The sequence below is a fragment of the Trichomycterus rosablanca genome, chromosome 14 (genome assembly GCF_030014385.1).
Source record: "Trichomycterus rosablanca isolate fTriRos1 chromosome 14, fTriRos1.hap1, whole genome shotgun sequence".
NCBI classification, from domain to species: Eukaryota; Metazoa; Chordata; class Actinopteri; order Siluriformes; family Trichomycteridae; genus Trichomycterus; species Trichomycterus rosablanca.
In genome coordinates, this window is record NC_086001.1 from 13,576,410 (window position 1) to 13,595,195 (window position 18,786).

An 18,786-nucleotide genomic window follows, 5' to 3' on the forward strand; every position below is an offset into this window, starting at 1 on the left:
ATAAAGTAAAACTCATGATAAGACACCATAGTGTACAGTGGGGTCAAAAAGTATTTAGTCAGCCAGTGATTGTGCAAGTTATCCTACTTAGAAAGATGAGAGAGGTCTGTAATTTTCATCATAGGTACACTTCAACTATGAGAGACAAAATGAGAAAAAAAAATCCAGGAAATCACATTGTAGGATTTTTAAAGAATTTATTCGTAAATTATGGTGGAAAATAAGTATTTGGTCAATAACAAACAAGCAAGATTTCTGGCTCTCACAGACCTGTAACTTCTTCATTAAGAAGCTCTTCTGTCCTCCACTCGTTACCTGTATTAATGGCACCTGTTTGACCTCGTTATCTGTGTAAAAGACACCTGTCCACAGCCTCAAACAGTCAGACTCCAAACTCAACCATGGCCAAGACCAAAGAGCTGTCGAAGGACACCAGGAAGAAAATTGTAGACCTGCACCATGCTGGGAAGAGTAAATCTACAATAGGCAAGCAGGTTTGTGTGAATAAATCAACTGTGGGAGCAATTGTAAGAAAATGGAAGACATACAAGACCATTGATAATCTCCCTTGGGGTCAAGATCTCATCCCATGGGGTCAAAACGATCATTAGAACGGTGAGCAAAAATCCCAGAACTACATGGAGGGACCTGATGAATGACCTGCAGAGAGCTGGGACCAAAGTAACAAAGGCTACCATCAGTAACACACTACGCCGAGAGGGACTCAAATCCTGCAGTGCCAGGCGTGTCCCCCTGCTTAAGCCAGTACATGTCCAGGCCCGTCTGAAGTTTGCCAGAGAGCATATGGATGATCCAGAAGAGGACTGGGAGAATATCATGTGGTCAGATAAAACCAAAATGGAACTTTTTGGTAAAAACTCAACTCGTTGTGTTTGGAGGAAGAAGAAAAACCCAAGAACACCATACCTACTGTGAAGGATGGGGGTGGAAACATCATGCTTTGGGGCTGTTTTTCTGCAAAGGGGACAGGACGACTGATCCGTGTTAATGGAAGAATGAACGGGGCCATGTATCGTGAGATTTTAAGCCAAAACCTCCTTCCATCAGTGAGAGCATTGAAGATGGAACGTGGCTGGGTCTTCCAGCATGACAATGATCCCAAACACACCGCTCGGGCAATGAAGGAGTGGCTCCGTAAAAAGCATTTCAAGGTCCTGGAGTGGCCTAGCCAGTTTCCAGACCTCAACCCAATAGAAAATGTGTGGAGTCCGTGTTGCCCAGCGACAGCCCCAAAACATCACTGCTCTAGAGGAGATCTGCATGGAGGAATGGGCCAAAATACCAGCTACAGTGTGTGCAAACCTGGTGAAAACGTTTGACCTCTGTCATTGCCAACAAAGGTTATGTTACAAAGTATTGAGTTGAACTTTTGTTACTGACCAAATACTTATTTTCCACCATAATTTACAAATAAATTCTTTAAAAATCCTACAATGTGATTTCCTGGATTTTTTTTTCTCATTTTGTCTCTCATAGTTGAAGTGTACCTATGATGAAAATTACAGACCTCTCTCATCTTTCTAAGTAGGAGAACTTGCACAATCAGTGGCTGACTAAATGCTTTTTGGTTCCACTGTATGTGTAAAAGGTCAACAGAGAATTGAAGGGTTTAAGGGAGTAATGGTTGTAACTAGAAAAGAGAATTACGTAATGCGCCAAGAACTAGGGGGTGTTTGAATTGAATGGAACTAAAGCTGATACTGGGTAAAAAACAGAGCATATTTTTTAGGTTTTTACTGTCCTGTCCCTTAAGCTAACAGGAAGAACTTACCCAGGAGAAGAATCATTCGTTGAATCTCATGCACAAGGAACAACTCAGACAAGACATCAAGTCCTAGTATGAATGCCTTAGTTTATTGAAAGAAAACAGAGTTTCAGTAGGAATGTTGGGTTTACCGCCAAAGTTTTGTGGTATTTATGCACAATCTGACTTAGCCAAGTACTCTGGTAAAATAACAACTAAACGCTGATCAGCATTAAAGCTGAAGAGATATTTCCTTCCAGCAGTTCCTCTGCACCTACCAGGGGCTCACTGCACTATTTGAACACCACTTTTACAAACCGGGGGGCATGTAGGCACAGCAGATTGTGTGGATGCCAGAAATCTACAATGTCCTGGGTACCTTGGTTTGAACTCCACCAGCAATTACTGTCTGTTAAGTTTAACATTTTTTTCTGTTGTCCTGGTGGGTTTCATCTGGTGACTCTGGAAGCAAATAAAAGGTTTTAACATATGCGATGTGCTATGTGCCTATGTATGTTATACTGTCGAGTAAATCGTTACTATTGGTAGTCGCACGCCGTTAGCATTAGTGTTAGCCCAAACAAACTTGGTTGCCATGGTCGTTGAATTCTATGAATGAATGAATGCTATGCTATGCTATGTGATTGTGTAGGTCATTGTGTTAAGGCTAATGTAAGTGGAAACACTTAGTTAAATGAAGAATGAGCTGTGCTAATGTTTTCAGTTCATTGAACAGCACTTTAATTGCAGTATGCACTTTTAAATAGTTGAGTACCTGTGAGGCTGATGCTAAAGTTTATTACTTTTGTTTGGTTTATTGTGGGTTTTGGTTAAGGGTTTTGTTATTTATATTTGATAGTTAATAGGTTGTGTTGTGTTTTTCTTTTCCTCTTTTTTTCCCTTATTGTTTGGTTAAATGTGGGGAAGTTAATATATTTAATGGGTATTTTTGTAATTAGTTACTTTTGGGGTTTTTATAGGTTGAATGTTATGAATTGGGTTACTTGAGTTTATTATTATTTTTAAGATTGATTAGGATTGTTTATTATTATTATTATTATTATGATTATTAAGATTGATTAGGATTATTATATATTATTACTATTATGATTACTATTTTGGTTATGTGTTATATTTATTGTTGGACTATTGTGATTTTGCTTTATTGAGTTTATCTTTTTCTATTTATATATTTGGTTAAGGAGAATTTAGTATATTTGAGTTTTTCTATCTTTTTGTGTTTAAATGTTTATTTTTATTGATGGGTTTATTTAGTTTGTGCACTTTAAAGTGAATTGAATTTTGATATTTGCTATTTTTGTATGTTTTTATATTTTTGTATTTAATAAACAGAACGCCAGAGCTTTGCACACGCTAACTTCTGTGTCCGTCTCTCTCTTGTAAGGAATCGGATGTTTGTACCGTGCCCAGGTTTAAATTGCTTCTGGATGTGAGTGAGTAATATCCCTGCATTTTCCCTTATTGTTTTTCACTTCAAACCTGGATTTGAATGGAGCAGCTGGTTAAACTGGGATGTCAGTGAGATTTTAATGTGTGTTACAAGCAGCAAAAAACACACACAAAAAAAGCACTTGTGAAGTGGGGCACTCATACTTTTTTTCTTTTTGTCTACTCTGTTCTTTTGGTTCTTCCTCCCTCTGGATGTCTTTCTCTCTTTTCCTTTCTATCTGTTACATAAGAGTGCTGTGCTGTCACAATCATACAAATAAAGGAAGAAAGAGAGAAAGGATTTTAAAAACATACTTGCATGGAAAAGCCCTGAGACAACTATTATCGGAAAATTTGATTCTCTTGGCTAAACATCTTTTTGCAGAGGTAAGTTTCCTAACTCATTTAAATGCACTTATTTTTATACCTATATATGTGTATTTTATGTATATTATTAATAATGTATAAGCATTAGTTTTGTCTTGGTCTTAGAAAGCTCCCTTATTTTCTCTCCTCTTTGATACATGGTATCAAATTTATAACACATTTTACTATTTTAATTCAAAAGTTGCATGTCATTTTAGGACACCAAAGCCGAGATTTTATTGGATTGTAAACCAATAATACAGCATAGTGTGTTCTTGTTGTAATGGGGTAACTAGAAAAGAGTTATGTAATGCTCCGAGAACTAGGGGGTGTTTTTAGAATTGAACTAAGGCTGACACTGGGTAAAACAGCGCATATTTTTTAGGTTTTTACTTCAATCAATAGTCAATCAAAGTCCGATCCCTAACAGAAAGAACTTAACCAGGAGAAGAATCATTCATTGAATCTCGTGCATGATGAACAACTTAGACAAGACATCAAAGTATGAATGCCTTAATTTATTGAAAGTTTCAGTAAGAACGTTTTGTGGTATATATGCACAATCTGACTCAGTCAAGTACACTGGTAAAATAACAACTAAACACTGACTGGCATTAAAGCTGAAGAGAGATGCAGATACTGTCTGATTATAATAATCTATGCCTCCATGCTGCCTGCAACTCATCAGTGGCAGAACTCCATGGAAGGTTGTGCTGTCACAAAGCCACGACTAAAGGATTTATTTGTAATTTTCCACTCAAACTCTCACGCAAAAGAAAATGCACAATACAATGCATTTACTGTATATGAATCTCAAAATAATCTCAAAAAAAAAAAAATCTAATTCTTGGATAATTATCAAACTTTTATTAAAATAAATGTTCCATGTACAGATAAATCAAAAATAAAGTTGTTTTATGCTTGAAGAACATAAAATGGTCGACAGATGAAATCCTTGTGTCGGAGTGGTGGGCGCTTGTTTTGTTTGTTTAGGTGAAAGTTGCTCGACAACGCCACCTAGGGGAATTTCACCCCTAGGAAATATTTATATAACGGGCACTTCAGGCCCAGAAAGAAAGACACCCAGGTTCGAACACACTTAAGAGACCAGAGACGTACTTCCAACACTTAGTTAGTTTTATTAACAATCGTTTACAAAAGTTTCCACATGACAAGCCACGTTCTAAAACAGACACGATTAGTATAAAATGATTAGCCACATCACATTAAATACTCTATGGGTCAATTTATAATTTATAAAGAAAACCACGGCAGGAAGGAACAGGGCTGAGGGCTTACCACGGCAGCGGGAAATATGGAAGTAAAGGAATCTCCTACACTACACACCACACGTGATCACACTGCACACCTCAATAACACCCAATGTGCTCTACACTGCAGGGCAAGTGAAAAGGGTTCCACCACCAAAGTCCGTCTGCCTCCTGCTTTGGCCCACAGCTCCTGTCCAACCAGAGGAAAAAGAAAAACAAATAATTATAAAACAGGTGGTGAAGGGGGGGCGCGGGCAATGATAATTAATAGCTCAAGAGGCAAAGGACACTTATCTCTCTTGCTTCTCACACAATGAGGTAAGCACAGGGTCTCTAGTCTCTTGCAGCCCCCTTACACCACACCAAACAAAAGACAAAAATAGAAAATACACAAATCACAATACTCCAATAGAATAAACCACAAATCAAAATAAATAAAAACAATCATATAAACAAAATGTATTTATACAAAACAATAACTCAAAATACAACTCAGACGAAACAGCAATGTAGACAAAATGACAAAGTCCGACCAAACAGTTTAGACAAAACAGCAATCCAGACAAAACAGTTCTTTAGGCAAAACAGTTCTTTAGGCAAAACAGTTCTTTAGGCAAAACAGTCAGTCAGGCAAAACAGCAGCACTCAGGAAACTGGAACCGAACCAGCACGATCCAGGCTAAAGGACCTATAAAATACACAACACTTAAAATGATCAACTCACACGATGACCAATTTAAAATAGATCGTATACCTGCCAGGATTCAGCAATGCAGTTTTCTGTACAGTGAAAGTCAGAGTACAGACCAGCAGGCACAACAGCTACCGTAGTCACAGTAGTGTAATGTGGCCGCTATTTTCACTCGACTGAAGGCGAAACACGCCAACAGAAACGCAGAGAGAACCCGCAACATAGCACCGGTACTACAAACACAAGCCCACATGGCTTTTAATCGTTAAGAAGCGATTTACCGGGAAACACGAAGCCAAACTCGTCCATGCTGCACGCCACCAGCACGGACGTCAGATGCCCCGGAAGAGGAAACAGCAGGAAGTGCACCCCAGGTAGCCAACCAATGCCCATACTTATAGCATGGAAAAGGACCGCCCAGCAATTTAAAAGTACCTACAAATCATCCTCAGCTGGAGAACAATTTAGATAAAATCAACACAAAACCCCATCCTGCTACAATCCACCCCAACATTTTGCATCGTCGGCCTGACGATGAGCCAAACTGAACGGACCGACCGTTAAACAACCAGTCCGACGCAAAGATGACAGACTAGAAGAATCCAAACGTCCTCCACAGGCGCTACCGTAGGCCCCTCCAACCCATGACGGGATGGTTCCAACACAAATCAATAGCCAAGCTTATTTGGCCTAAATGCCATAAAACTGTGGGACTCATGCCCTGAATCTTGGCAACCAACTATCACATCGCCAGGTATATGCAACACCCGAGTACCTCAAACCTTCACGGTACCCATAGGGTTTCGAGGAACTTGGGCCGCAAATTGATGACCCCGCTACAAGGCCTCAATAACTGGACCAGGAGCATGCGCCCTGAAGGCAAATCGAAATAATTAAAAGAGGGACCATGTAACCCAACAAGCTTCTGATAACATCGGATAAATATGCATCCCCAAGTCACCAGGGACTGCAACCGAAGCACCAGTAGAATCCTTCACAACCAGGACCCCAGTGAAGCATCACCTTACTGCACAGCATGACATCCAGTTCTAGATACCCCATGTGTAGGATATCAAGCCCATTGGTGGCCTGAAGCTGTAACCAATGACAGGACTGGAGATCATCATAACCAAGGTTCAAACTATTGAGAAAAACTGTTACTGTAGACACCATGGGACCAGTATCTAACAAACAGGACAGAATCCTAGGAGAAGGAAAAACACGAAGGAAGGAACAGGGCTGAGGGCTTACCACGGCAGCGGGAAATATGGAAGTAAAGGAATCTCCTACACTACACACCACACGTGATCACACTGCACACCTCAATAACACCCAATGTGCTCTAGACTGCAGGGCAAGTGAAAAGGGTTCCACCACCAAAGTCCGTCTGCCTCCTGCTTTGGCCCACAGTTCCTGTCCAACCAGAGGAAAAAGAAAAACAAATAATTATAAAACAGGTGGTGAAGGGGGGCCAATGATAATTAATAGCTCAAGAGGCAAAGGACACTTATCTCTCTTGCTTCTCACACAATGAGGTAAGCACAGGGTCTCTAGTCTCTTGCAGCCCCCTTACACCACACCAACAAAAGACAAAAATAGAAAATACACAAACCACAATACTCCAATAGAATAAACCACAAATCAAAATAAATAAAAACAATCATATAAACAAAATGTATTTATACAAAACAATAACTCAAAATACGACTCAGATGAAACAGCAATGTAGACAAAATGACAAAGTCCGACCAAACAGTTTAGACAAAACAGCAATCCAGACAAAACAGTCGCTCAGGCAAAACAGTTCTTTAGGCAAAACAGTTCTTTAGGCAAAACAGTCAGTCAGGCAAAACAGCAGCACTCAGGAAACTGGAACTGAGCCAGCACGATCCAGGCTAAAGGACCTATAAAATACACAACACTTAAAATGATCAACTCACACGATGACCAATTTAAAATAGATCGTATACCTACCAGGATACAGCAATGCAGTTTTCCGTGCAGTGAAAGTCAGAGTACAGACCAGCAGGCACAACAGCTATCTAATACAATTAAATTGCCCTTTTCACTAACTGGCTAAGACTGGCTGAGGCATTTAGATTTGTAGGCAATACAGTTTTTACAAAAAAAATCAGAGATTTGGGTTTGCTAATGGCATAAACAATTAATAAACTAATTCTACTAGTTCCATTAAAAAAAAATCGAAAAGACAAGCAGGGCACCTGCTTGCTTGCTTCAGTTCTGGGGTGGCACCACCTCTGGTCAGCATGTTTATTGCATACAGTTTTCGTCACAATGTTAATTGGCTGTATATGGTGACACACGGTGGTACAGTCAGTGTTAAACTGTTCCATGGACTAGAGCAGTGTTTCTCAACCTTTTTTCAGTCACGGCACCCTTTAAAAGTATGCAAAATCTCAAGTCACCCCAGTCTAAAATGTATTAAAAAATTTACACTCTGCCTCCCTCGGACTGCTAACACACACGCGCACACACCATAAGGTGTCATTTAGGGAGGGAGGGGTAAACGTGACTTACTTTTAATGGGAAACCTGAGCCTGGGATGATGCACACAATCGCCCTATTCTGGCAGGGATGGATGAGAGGCAGAAACAGCAATGTAATTTTTAAAAACCACAGATTTCATGGATTTTTAAAGAAAATCCTTAAGGTCATTAAATTACACTTGTAAATGTAATGGTACAATAAATAGAAGCTACAATACACAGCTTAGCCTACCTTAATATTTAAATGTAAACCTAGAACATCCAGTGACTCATCCGTATTTAGACCCCCCCTCCGGATCCATAGGTTGGGAGTTTTCCAAACTCAGTTACCAGAGTCGTGTTTTTAGCTGCTTTACACTTCAATTTCTTGCACATTTTCACTAACCGATTGCCATGGGATTGCTAGGATTGCAAATGATCCATTAAAGGTATACTAGGTTAGGTATACTACTGTATATTAGTAGGTACAGCGAGGGAAATAAGTATTGAACACATTAACATTTTTCTCAGGAAATATATTGCCGATGGGGTTATTGACATGAAATTTTCACCGGATGTCGGTAACAACCGAAATATTTCACACATACAAAGAAATCATAACAAATTTGTCCAAAAATTAAGTTATGTGTAATAAAGTGAAATGACACAGGGAAAAAGTATTGAACACATGATGAAAAGGAGGTGCAAAAAGGCATGGAAAGCCAAAACACCAGCTGAAATCTGTCCATATTTAAAAAGCAATCCTGCCCCTATCAGTGCAAATTAATATCAGCTGGTTTAGTCCTAATTGTTGGCCTATATAAACATTTTTTATCACTAAGTTGTCACACAAGAAGCATCTCGTGATGGGTAAAAGCAAAGAGCTCTCTCAAGACCTTCGCAATCTTATTGTTGCAAAACTGATGGTATTGGTTACAGACATATTCGAGTAAGCACCATTGGAACCATTACTCAGAAGCAGAAAGAACATAATTGTACCATAAACTATGACCAGATGCTCCTTGCAATATTTCTGACAGAGGAGTTAAAAGAATAATCAGAAGAGTTGTCCAAGAGCCAAGGACCACTTGCGGAGAGCTGGAATTAGCTGGAATTAGCAGATACTCTTGTTACAAGGAAGCAATGAGTAAAGCACTTAACCACCATGGCCTCTATGCATGCTCACCGTGCAAGACTCCATTGCTGTAGAAAAAGCTTGTTTAAAGTTTGCTGCACAACATGTGGGCAAGCCTATAAAATACTGGGAGAATATAGTCTGGTCAAATAAGACCAAAATTAAACTCTTTGGGTGTCATAGCACACACCATGTTTGGAGGGCAAATAGAACTGCACATTACCCCAAAAACACCATACCAACAGTGAAGTTTGGAGGTGGGAAGATCATGGTAAGGGGCTGTTTCTCAGCATGTGGTACTGGCAGACTTCATTTAATTGAAGAAAGGATGAATGGAGAAATGTACCGAGACATTCCAGATAAGAATCTGGTGCCATGTACCAGGATGCTGAAGATGAAACGAGGGTGGACATTTCAACTAGACAATGATCCCAAACACACAGCCAGGGAAACTCTTAAATGGTTTCGGAGAAAGAAAATAAAGCTCCTAGGATGTCCCAGTCAATCACCCGACTTGAATCTAATTGAAAATCTATGGAAAGAACTGAAGATCAGAGTTCACAGAAGAGGCCGCCTGAACCTTCAAGATTTGTCTGGAAGAATGGGCCAAAAATACACCTGAACAATACATGCAACTAGTTTCTCCATACAGAAGGCATCTTAAAGCTGTCATTACCAACAAAGGCTTTTTCTGTGTATGAAAAGAAATTTCAGTAAGTGTGTTCAATACTTTTTCCCTGTGTCATTCCACTTTATTAAACATAACTTAATTTATGGATTTATTTGTTATGATTTCTTTGTATGTGTTGATTATTTGGGTTGTTACCGACATCCTGTGAAAATGTTATGTCAATAACCCCATCAGAAATATATTTACTGAGAAAAATTTTAATGTGTTCAATACTTATTTCCCCCGCTGTATACTAATTACCTTCTACACTCCAAAAACAAAAATACTGATTACTAAATAGAAGTGTAAATAGGTGAGTTTGTTGCCTTGTGATAAACTGGCACCCTGTTCAGAAAGACTCTGGTTTCACCCAATCCTGACCAGAATTAAGTGGCTACTAGAGATAAGACATTGAATAAAAGAATGAGTTCTGGTATATGTCTGGTATATATTAACAGTTTTCTCTTTTTTTCATTTTTAGCTTATGGCAAGTCACTAACACATCTTACGAGAATCTGGTGATATGGGAAGCGTAAACATTACAACCCTCGCCACCACTGCTTTCTCCAAGCCACTCTCACTGTCCGCTCAGATTGGGTTAAGAATCCTGCTTGTAGCCTTCATCCTCGGTTTTCCAGGGAATTTGTTTGTGGTGTGGACGGTACTATGTCGTGTCCAGCGCCGCTCTGTTACATGTCTCCTGGTCCTGAATCTTGCAGTGGCTGATGCTTTTGTACTCCTGAGTGCCCCCCTTTTCATGCGCTATCTGGTTGGTGGAAAGGGCTGGGAGTTCGGGGCTGGGATGTGTAAGGCCGTGCACTATCTCTGCTGTGTCAACATGTACGTCTCTTTTTATCTGATCTGTGTTATGAGCATGGACCGCTGGCTGGCTGTCAGCAATCCCTTTCTGTCACAGAGGCTGAGGAACACCAAAAACCTCTACAAAGTCATGCTGGGGGTCTGGATCATGTCCTTTCTCATGGCGCTGCCCATGCCCTTCTACCGCAGGTTTGTATTATCTGTATATTGGTCACATGTTAAAAAAATAATGCATTATGGTATGGGTCCTGGGGACCGGTGCACCAACCTTGTGACTCTCCATAAGAGGTCTGGCATGTTCTCCTTGTGTCTATGTGGGCAGGTTCCTTCCACCAAATTGACCATTAATGTCAGTGAAATGGACATCCAGTGTTTTCAGACTCTCATATTGAAGCAGTTAAAGATTAATTCATAAAAAATATGCATGATGATCAATTTTAATCTTATTGTTGATTTGCACTAAAGACATTAGAATGAACCTACTGGTACACGAGATATAGAACTGTTGAATTACTGATTTGGCCACAAGTGGCCATTTACTGTCTATAACTGCACATCTTTGACAAGTAGTTTGGTACAAAGTACAAGTACATGGCAATTACAGGTACTATGTACACACAGCTTCTGAGCCAATTTACAACAACAGTCTTTTTATTGATCTGTTTCCAAAACAGGCTAATGCACTAAATAATACTTTTCATCTTGGTGAAACTGCATGAAGCTACCACAGGGCTTTGGCACGACTGGTAGAGAGCAATTAGTATTCAAGTTTGCAAGTTTGAAAAACTTAAGTAGGAGTGAAATAGTGTAAATATTACTGAAGTATTACAAGTATGAAACATAATACAAAACACTAGACAATGTTGCCAACTTAAAAACAATTACAAAATGTGATTAAATGTACCTGCATAAGAAACATGATTAGTAGTTAGCTTGATTTCTTCTTAAGCTGAGTCAGGTTACTAGAAACATGATCGTTATCTGAGCTGTTACCCACATAAAGCTGCTATCGGAAATATCACCACACCTTTAATGTGAAGTGTGGTGATTGTAAAAAAATATATCCCACGCAAAGTGTCAGTAAACAGAGAAAGAATATTGCTACAGTATTGCTACAAACAAGCCAATTTGGTAAGTTAACATAATTTTGAGAAACATCCATGTGGAATATTATTAAACCAACAGCTTCAGTACTTTAGCCTTACTGACCTATAATTAGCGATTTCATAATTTTTTATTTTATTTTAAGATTTTTCATTAAGATTAACCTATTCAAGATTTAAGTCAAGTGCTCTGTTCTTGCTCTCCAGACAGAGGACAGTAACACCTGTGTTTTGTTCCTGGACTACACAGTATACCTGAATTTATTACCTTGTGCTGGGAGTAAATTTAATTAAACAATCCACAATAAACACATGAACAAACTTAGTGCTTAAACAAAGAAGGCATGGGTTTAAATAATTTAATCAATGAAAAAAGCCAAATTGATATTCTGCCATGACATGCATGTTGCTTCTAAGCATGGATAAACTGTTGAACTCAACTAATCATTTGTAATTTGTGTTTCTATCCATCTCAACAGCGCACAACCGATCAATCCAAATATATCGGTGTATCTCTGTTCTCAATACCACTGGGACTGGGATGGACATGTCGTCTTCCAGTACCTCACAGAGACGATACTGGGCTTTCTGATCCCCTTCAGCTTTATAATTTTTTGCTACACCTCTGTTATTTGCCGGTTACGCAGTGCCATGTTTCAAGCACGTGTAAATGCCAACCTTCTCATTCTTATCATCATCATAGCATTCACTGTCTTCTGGCTGCCCTACCACTTAATTAACGTCATACAGGTACGATTACTTTCACTTTACTATTGTACAATCAGGAAAACTTTCTAAAAGAATACTGAAAACCAAGGTAAGCAATGTTGGTACTTCTTGCAAAACTTTGCTGCAGTTCGACTATACACTTGTAATGAACATCTCTGCCATGGTGAACATGGGAAACAGATATAATCGTTCAATGTGCATCAGTTAGCAATTAGCTATGACTTATCGCAATCCAATCTGCCATTGCATTTGCAATTGAACACTCACATACACACACACACAAATTTTTACTTAGCTTGTCGACAACTGGCCTTGTTCGCCAACCAGTGCCATTGCATTAAGCTAGATTTGCACCTTAAAAGAGTGAGAGCCATGAACATAAAATATGCTTACACCATCTCATCCAGGCTTTAACATGACTGCCCATGTTGTACATTGTGTTGTAAACTTTAGATAGCTAATAAAGCTGGCCTATATTACAAGTGTTGCAGTTTGAGAGGTTAACAAGTTTTCACCCATTTCAAACTTGGCTTCATATACAGTCTTTCACCATCCACTATGCATAATATTGTAAAAAGATTCAGAGATGCTGGAGACATGTCAGCCCATGTAAGATAAGGCCGGAAATCACTGTCGAATGTGTGTGACCTTCAAGCCCTCAGGCGGCACTGCATGAAAAACAGTCATGGAAAACTGTTGTCAATTAACACAGTCCACTCCTGCATGAAGAAACATTGAGTTCTCCATGCCAAAGAGAAAAAGGATTATTGAAACCTATCTAGAAAGGTGCAAAAGCAAACATTTGTCATGGTATAGGCATGCATCAGTGCCCACGGCATGTGCAAATGTATGAAGGTACCATTGATGCGGAGGTGTACATTGGAATTTTACAAAGACACAGAGTGAGGTGCTTGACTGGCCTGCCAGCAGTCAAGAAATGTCTTTTATTAAAAACGTACGGCCCATCAGTCAGATTCAGACAACAGACACCACAGACTGTAGAGCAGCTGAATAATTAACATCCTTAGTTCCATTAAAAAGTGTAATGAACAACTTTTTGAGTGTGTTGGAGGTATCAAATTCAGAATTTGCAAAATACAATTTACAAAATATAATGAAGTTGGTCAGTAAAAACATTAATAATCTTTTCCTTGTACTTTTGTCAGGTAAATCTGTTTATCTGTCACGCTTGGAGCCTCAGGGTGATCCTGTGCTCCAGTGTGCCACGCCCTTCTCTCCCCAGTCTCCAGCCAGCCTCCCTCTCCTGATTGGTTAGCTCGGGCTAATTAGCCCCAGCTGCTACTATTTAGGAGAGGCTCAGGGAAAGGCTGGTTGGAGACTATTTTCATGGTAACTCTGTTTGCGTCTGTTTTCTCTGCTCCTGGTACTCTGTCTGTTTGCCCTGTTTGCCCTGTTTGCTCTGTTTGCCCTGTAAGTCTGTTTAGTCTTTGTTTAGCCTGTCCGTTAGCCTGTTTAGACTTTGTTTAGCCTGTCTGTTAGCCTGCTAAGTTTGTTTAGCCTGTTTAGTCTTTGTTTAGCCTGTTTGTTTGCCCCGTTAGCCGGTTTAGCCCCGTTAGCCTGTTTAGCCCCGTTAGACTGTTTGTTTGCCCCGTTAGCCGGTTTAGCCCCGTTAGCCTGTTTAGCCCCGTTAGCCTGTTTGTTTGCCCTGTTAGCCTGTTTAGCCTGTCCGTTAGCCTGTTTAGTCTGTTTAGCCGGTTTAGTCTTTGTTTCGCCTGTCCGTTAGTCCTGTTCTGTCAGTTTAACCCTGTCTTGTCTTTATTATTATTAAATATAGTTTCTGTCACACATCTCCGCGTTTGTGTCCGCCCCTCCTGTCCGTCTAGCCCACATACCGTTACAGAATAGTCTCCCGTATAGGACACGGCGAGATGTTACTGGTTTATACTTTCCCAGACTTTGGCTCTATGAGGTTTCCTCAAGTCTTCCCGCTTAGTAGGCCGGCTCCTTATGATGGAAGCAACCATAGGGTTGAAGGCTTCCTTCTACAGAGCCAGCTCTACCTGCAGAACCTTCTGGACCCCCAGCCAACTGAAATCGACAAGGTTCGATTTATGATGTCTCGGCTGAGGGGTGCTGCTCGTGAGTGGGCTAAGCAGCTTTGGTCTGACACGGGAGTTGAGCTGAACTCGGTGAAGGATTTCGAGGGCCTCATGAGAACCAAATGTTCATGTAGCAAAGTGCCCACTGCAGCTTATACCTGGCATCCAGTGCCCACTGGGGAGGTTAAATTTTCCCCAGTGCCCACTGCGGATGTGGTCCAGGAGCCAGTGCCCGCTTATAAAGCTCGTGACTGTCCCAAGTCCACGTTAGGAGCCAGCCAATATTATTTAGGTCCTGTTTCCTGTTTCGACCCCAAGGGCTCCGGGGGTCCTTCTGTTTGTTCGCCGTCTCCAGTGTTTTCGCAGCTGAGTCCAGTTTCTCCAGGGTCCAAACAGCTGACTTCTGACGCATATCCAGGGTCCAAGCAGCTGATTTCGGACGCCTCTCCAGTGTTTTCGCAGCTGAGTCCAGTTTCTCCAGGGTCCAAACAGCTGACTTCTGACGCATATCCAGGGTCCAAGCAGCTGATTTCGGATGCCTCTCCAGTGTTTTCGCAGCTAAGTCCAGTTTCTCCAGGGTCCAAACAGCTGACTTCTGACGCATATCCAGGGTCCAAGCAGCTGATTTCGGATGCCTCTCCAGTGTTTTCGCAGCTGAGTCCAGTTTCTCCAGGGTCCAAACAGCTGACTTTTGACGCCTCTCCAGGGTCCAAGCAGCTGATTTCGGACGCCTCTCCAGTGTTTTCGCAGCTGAGTCCAGTTTCTCCAGGGTCCAAACAGCTGACTTTTGACGCCTCTCCAGGGTCCAAGCAGCTGATTTCGGATGCCTCTCCAGTGTTTTCACAGCTGAGTCCAGGTTCTCCAGGGTCCAAACAGCTGGCTTCTGACGCATATCCAGGGTCCAAGCAGCTGACTTTGGACGCCTCTCTAGTGTTTTCGCAGCTGAATGACGTTTCTCCAGTGTTTTCGCAAATGACTTTGGACACCACTCCAGGGTCCTCACAGCTGTTTCAAGGAGTTTCTCAAGGATTTTCGCAGCTGACTTCGGACGCCTCTCCAGGGTCCTCACAGCTGAGTGATGTTTCTCTAGTGTTTTCGCAGCTGACTTCGGACGCCTCTCCAGGGTCCTCGCAGCTGAATGACGTTTCTCCAGTGTTTTCGCAGTTACCTTCGGACGCCTTTCCAGAGTCCTCACAGATGTTTCAAGGAGTTTCTCAAGGATTTTCGCAGCTGACTTCGGACGCCTCTCCAGGGTCCTCACAGCTGAGTGATGTTTCTCCAGTGTTTTCGCAGCTGATTTCGGACGCCTCTCCAGGGTCCTCGCAGCTGAATGACGTTTCTCCAGTGTTTTCCCAAGTGACTTCGGACGCCTCTCCAGGGTCCTCACAGCTGAGTGATGTTTCTCTAGTGTTTTCGCAGCTGACTTTGGACGCCTCTCCAGGGTCCACGCAGCTGAATGTTTCTCCAGTGTTTTCGCAAGTGACTTTGGACACCTCTCCAGGGTTCTCACAGCTGTTTCAAGAAGTTTCTCAAGGGTTTTTGCAGCTGATTCCGGACGCCTCTCCAGGGTCCTCACAGCTGAATCAAGGAGATTCTCAAGGATTTGTGCAGCTGATTAATGACGTTTCTCCAGTGTTTTCACCATTGACTTCGGACACCTCTCCAGGGTCCTCACAGCTGAATCAAGGAGATTCTCAAGGATTTGTGCAGCTGATTAATGACGTTTCTCCAGTGTTTTCACAATTGACTTCGGACGCCTCTCCAGGGTCCTCACAGCTGAATCAAGGAGATTCTCAAACATTTGTGCAGCTGATTAATGACGTTTCTCCAGTGTTTTTGCAGCTGACTCCAGACGCCTCTTCTCAAGGGTCCTCGCAGCTGACTCCCGAAGCCTCTTCGCCAGGCTCCACGCAGCTGACTCCCGAAGACTCTTCGCCAGGCTCCACGCAGCTGACTCCGGACGCCTCTTCTCAAGGGTCCACGCAGCTGACTCCGGACGCCTCTTCTCAAGGGTCCACGCAGCTGACTCCGGACGCCTCTTCTCAAGGGTCCACGCAGCTGACTCCGGATGCTTCTTCTCAAGGGTCCTCGCAGCTGACTCCCGAAGCCTCTTCGCCAGGCTCCACGCAGCTGACTCCCGAAGACTCTTCGCCAGGCTCCACACAGCTGACTCACGAAGCCTCTTCGCCAGGCTCCACGCAGCTGGCTCCTGTTCCTGAGTTGGCGCATCCCGATGGCGCTTCTGTTCCTGAGTTGGCGCATCCCGATGGCGCTCCTGTTCCTGAGTTGGTGTTCCCCGACGGCACTTCTGTTCCCGAGTTGGTGTCCTCCGACGGCACTTCTGTTCCCGAGTTGGTGTCCTCCGACGACACTTCTGTTCCCGAGTTGGTGTCCTCCGACGGCACTTCTGTTCCCGAGTTGGTGTCCTCCGACGGCACTTCTGTTCCTGAGTTGGTGTCCTCCGACGGCACTCCTGTTCCTGAGTTGGCGCCCCCTGATGGCGCTCCTGTTCCCGAGTCGGTGCCCCCTGATGGCACTCCGGTCTCCAAAGGCGCTCCTGTCAAGTCAGCACCCCCAGAGGGTGCTCCTGGTTCTTTATCAGCACCCACCGACGGCGCTTCTGAACTTTTGTCATGCCTGCCTCGGAATTTTTTGAATGACTTCGAATTTGCCCCTCAAGGTCCAGGACCTCCTTTTTGTTTTTTGTATTTGGGCACGCCAGGAGTCGTGCCTTCGGGGAGGGGCCTACTGTCACGCTTGGAGCCTCAGGGTGATCCTGTGCTCCAGTGTGCCACGCCCTTCTCTCCCCAGTCTCCAGCCAGCCTCCCTCTCCTGATTGGTTAGCTCGGGCTAATTAGCCCCAGCTGCTACTATTTAGGAGAGGCTCAGGGAAAGGCTGGTTGGAGACTATTTTCATGGTAACTCTGTTTGCGTCTGTTTTCTCTGCTCCTGGTACTCTGTCTGTTTGCTCTGTTTGCTCTGTTTGCTCTGTTTGCCCTGTTTGCCCTGTAAGTCTGTTTAGTCTTTGTTTAGCCTGTCCGTTAGCCTGTTTAGCCTGTTTAGACTTTGTTTAGCCTGTCTGTTAGCCTGCTAAGTTTGTTTAGCCTGTTTAGTCTTTGTTTAGCCTGTTTGTTTGCCCCGTTAGCCGGTTTAGCCCCGTTAGCCTGTTTAGCCCCGTTAGACTGTTTGTTTGCCCCGTTAGCCGGTTTAGCCCCGTTAGCCTGTTTAGCCCCGTTAGCCTGTTTGTTTGCCCTGTTAGCCTGTTTAGCCTGTCCGTTAGCCTGTTTAGTCTGTTTAGCCGGTTTAGTCTTTGTTTCGCCTGTCCGTTAGTCCTGTTCAGTCCTGTTCTGTCAGTTTAACCCTGTCTTGTCTTTATTATTATTAAATATAGTTTCTGTCACACATCTCCGCGTTTGTGTCCGCCCCTCCTGTCCGTCTAGCCCACATACCGTTACATTATCACTACACTACATTTAATCTGTTTCTGTTCTGACTGTTTCTGTAGGTGATTGGGCTGCTGCAGAGTGAGTCTCTTTTAGCCACGGCTAAATCTGCTCGTCCCAACGTGACAGCGTTTGCATTTCTGCGCAGTAGCGTAAACCCTGTGCTCTACCTGTTTGCCGGCAGCTCACATATCCGCCGTGCCGGGTTTGGCTTCATGGCAAAACTCTTTGATGGGACCAACTCGGAACACACGTCCACCACCGACGTTCCACAAGCCACACAGACAGTTCTGCCATTTCGCGATTGTCGCTAAAAGCATTCCGAAGTGGTGGCAGATCAACAAAGAAGAGCTATGGAGAAGAAGGAAAAAGGGTGGAGCAGATTTGTCGCTCTGAAATATGAAAACAACATGTCCTCAATCTATACTGAGTACGCTGGATTGCTAAACGGCCATTAGGGATAAAAAAATTTTCCTGACAGATTTGTTTATATACGGCAGGAGTTCTTTACCTGCGGCCCGGATATTTTGGCCTCTGTTGTGGCCTTTTGTGGCCAAACTTATCAAATGGTTGAATGCCACCAATAGATACATTTTCTTTAAAACACTATATGGGCAACAGTACATAGCCATCTGGCCATAAGCTGGTAGGATTTCCTATTCTTAAACATTGGACATTGACATGAAACGTGTCTGTAAAAATGTGTGCTGTAAAAAAGTCAAAAAAGAATTTGTGAGGCAGCAACTGGAGTTGGAAGAAAAAGCCTGGCTCACTACCAACATTCCAATTCATGCTAAAA

General features: G+C 42.6%; 1 pseudogene; it reads left to right on the forward strand.

Moving 5' to 3' along the window:
• The first annotated feature begins 10,356 nt into the window (after nt 1–10,356).
• Nucleotides 10,357–18,390, forward strand: LOC134326132 (leukotriene B4 receptor 1-like; annotated as a pseudogene).
• The last annotated feature ends 396 nt before the right edge of the window (nt 18,391–18,786 follow it).